Source organism: Cornus florida, unplaced genomic scaffold, assembly GCF_030987335.1.
Source record: "Cornus florida cultivar Cherokee Brave unplaced genomic scaffold, ASM3098733v1 CherokeeBrave_3.0.0_Hap2_Chr06, whole genome shotgun sequence".
In the NCBI taxonomy this organism is placed as follows: Eukaryota; Viridiplantae; Streptophyta; class Magnoliopsida; order Cornales; family Cornaceae; genus Cornus; species Cornus florida.
Genome location: NW_026775576.1, coordinates 10,513,706 through 10,517,335, shown reverse-complemented (window position 1 = coordinate 10,517,335; position 3,630 = coordinate 10,513,706). Strand labels below are relative to the sequence as shown.

At 36.9% G+C, this 3,630-nt stretch overlaps 1 non-coding gene across 1 annotated transcript; it reads right to left on the bottom strand.

The window, feature by feature from the left end:
• Window positions 1-3,239: 3,239 nt before the first annotated feature.
• LOC132315446 (small nucleolar RNA R71) lies at window positions 3,240-3,346 on the bottom strand. Its single transcript, XR_009483652.1, has one exon. It is a non-coding gene; the product is annotated as a small nucleolar RNA R71 (small nucleolar RNA).
• Window positions 3,347-3,630: the final 284 nt, after the last annotated feature.

The following is a 3,630-nucleotide window of genomic DNA, read 5'->3' as shown; positions in this document are numbered from 1 at the left end:
TGTTGAAATATGCAAATTTCAACCCTAATCTCAGGTATTTTAAACCTTTTATCTATCTTTACTGATGAGCGCTGAAAAGTACGTATTTAAACCCCTTAAACTTAGGCATTCTAGTACCTTTATCTATCTTACTTTATCGTTTTAGATTGATTTCGTATTATTTCCATTTTCAGGCACTTATCCCGAAAATAAGTTAACTCAGCCAAATAAGAGCAGAAATGAAGCAATTCTGGGATAAATTAAAGAAATGTGCCAAGTGGAAACAAAAGGAAGAAAAAGGTGGAAATCAATATCTTTGATCGATCTCAGATTAAAGTTCGATTAATCCAACATGATCGATCTTAGCACTTCAAGATGGATCAGAGTCATGATGATATTTTCAGAGATCCCAAAAGTTCGATCGATCCAACATCATTCTTCGATTGATTGAACTGCCTTGTCCTTATCCAAATGATTGATCTTATCTAGTTGTACCACCCTACCAACCACTTTTGTCCTTTTCCCAAAAATATCTTCAAAATATCTCAGATTTGTCTTTATCCAAAAAGCGCCACCAGTGAGGATCGATCCAGCCTAAGTTCGATAGATCTTAGCCATGTTCAATTGATCCAAGTCCAAGGTTCGATCGATCAAACTTCCTCCAGTGCGAAAAAGTTAAATTTCTAGCTCATTGAAAGTTATCCTTTATCCAATCATTGGGGAATATTTTATGCACGACCCCAGCTCATTTTGGGTGTCATTTGACCTACCTATATAAGGATAATGATTACTTTTTACAAGGGAGCACCTCATACCATATCATATCATCTCATACCTTGTAAGAACTCTTGGAGAGCAAGCTTAAAGGAGGAGGAGGCTAGAGACACCATTGGAGACTCTTCATCAACCAAGGAGCAAATCTCTACCATGGAGTTAGCCTTTGAGGATTGGAGAAGCACCACCATGAGTGGCTAGACATCCTCTTGGGGCTAGAGTTAGCCCCAAGTATGCTTTCTACATCTTGATTTTGTGTATTATTGAGGGATTAGTGTTGTAATACATGTTTTGGCACTTTTATATATATAGATCTTGTTTATTCAATGATTAATGTGGTTTAATGCTTCCAATTGATCATTTCATTCTATCCATATGTCTATGTATGCTAGAATAGATATTCATGTGTTTGTCTCTATTTCTTGTGTTATTGATGCATGTTTATGTGTATTAATGCCTTAGATCTAGAGATTGTCAAAACATTGTGCTTAAAAGAATGCTCTTATGATTTTCTAGATGGTCCATGCTCATTTCTTGATGGATTGTGCCTCTCCCTTAGCTTAATTAGTTTAATTTCATGTCATTAGCTTAATTGTAGTGTAGTGGTAGCTTAGTTGTTATATGGGAGGACAATCCATGCTTGTTGTTTGATGTTCCATACTTTTGAATGCAAGAAGCATATGTCTCTAACTTTGTGGTGTATTTGGCTTATGAGCTTAATGAAATGATTAATGACTTGCTAGATATATTATGCTTTTCACATACTATTTAGACAATATATACTTAATTGCTAGATATATTGTGCTTTACACATGTTTATTAGACAATGTATGCTTAATTGGTCACCCTTGCTAATTGAATCAACCAAACACACACACACACATCAATATTGCAACACATATTTCCCTCATTAGTCACTTGTTAAGGGTGTAGAAAAGCATTGTTTTGCGGTGACCTTTAAACCCCAAGATCTCTCTCTCTCTTACTTACTCCTTATTGCATCCAATTATTTAGTTTAATTTGCTTTCTAGTTTAATCAACCAACCAACTATTTGTTTGATCACTCGACCTACTAACCCTAATAGCGATTCCACAACCAAATTTGACTCCAATCCCTTGGGACGATCCCTACTCACCCTAACTATATTTTTAGTGAAGGTAGTAATGGCTTTTATAAATGTAAAACTTGGCCCTCGCCTTAATGCACGCTCCTCTTAAGCTTGATGTGTGGTAGGACGACGTAGCCGCCACCAAGTTTTTGGTGCTGTTGCCAGCAATTAGGCAACGTCGTATTTGTGGAATCAATTAGGAATTAGTACTCTTTTAATCGTGTCTTTACTTTGTTTTTATTTTTCTTTTGATTACTTATTGTGTTTGTTCATCTTTGACAAGGAGCATTGAGCTAGGAGGCAAGCAAAGGAGCATTCAAGCAAAGGAGCTAAGCAAGCATGGAAAAATGCCAAAAATTTAAAAAATTGCTATGCTAAGCTTTAAATTTGGAGTTGAAGTGCTAAAGGACCTTTATGAGCTTTTTCTTACTCAATCCCTTAGTTAAATCGTTGGCCCGCGTAGTGGCTTGTTTTTAATTTCTTAGATAAATCGTGAGCCCACGTGGAGGCATTTTTAATTGTTCTTTGCATCATTGTTGTTAAAGCATAGGAGTATGGGTTAAGTGTTTGTGGAGGAAGTTTCATTGAAATTGTTGTGAAGTTGTAGTGTTTGTTCATTCATTGTGTTTATGTGTTTTTACATTGTGCATGTATGCTCGTAGATCACTAAGACCAACTCTTGTCCCTCTTGATTTGCATCTTGAATCCGTAGTTAGAAATCCTAGGGGAAGAGGAAGTTCTGGTTATACCCGATCCATTACATCAATGGAAGGCCATAATGAAGAGAATGTAGAGGACCTTGGTCACATAGACCAACAAGGTATCCTTCATCTAAATGTGTATCATGAGAACATTCAAGCACCATTAGGCATACCTAGGCCATTCATTCACCAACCACCACAATAACAAGGCCAAGTTCCATTTGGAATGCCAAGGCCAATGTATGCTCCACAACCTCCCATCATTCAAGGAAATCAAAATCAAGGTGCCCATGTTGCACCTAAAATTGCTAATCCTCCACTTGCTTTAAGAGATCACTATGTGCCTAATGAATACAATGCACCCACATGCATTCAATTGCCACCATTTAGAGCACATCACTATGAAATTAAGCTACAAACTATTCAAATGTTTCCTAACTATCATGGACTTCTAAGTGAAGAACCTTACAAGCATTTGGATGAGTTTCTAGAAGTATGTTCCACCGTAAAATATACGGACATGCCGGAAGAGGTCTTAAGACTCAAACTTTTTCCATTCACCTTAAAAGACAAGGCTAAGTATTGGTTTAACAATCTTAGGCTTTTTTCAATCACTTCTTGGGCAAAAATGCAACAAGAGTTCTTAAAAAAGTACTATCCGGTTTCTAAGACCAATGCCATGAGAACCTTAATTCGAGAATTTTCACATGGAGATGGAGAAACGTTTCATGAGGCATGGGAACGCTTTAATGAATTGCTTAGGAAGTGTCCACATCATGACATGCCCAAATGGCAATTAGTTTAATATTTCTTTGAGAGCTTATCGGACAATTACAAAGGCATGGTTGATGCTTTCATGGGTGGCTCATACATTGATAGGCATGAGGATAACGTGTGGCATCTTTATGAGAGCATGAGTGAAAATTCTTTGCATAGAACATTATCATCTAAGAATGGTAGAAATTCACAAGGTAGGAAGAGTGTTGGCTTACATCAAGTCGACCATTCAAATGAAATAGCCGCCGAAATGAAGTCTTTATCTCAGAGGTTTGATCAATTTTTGATTA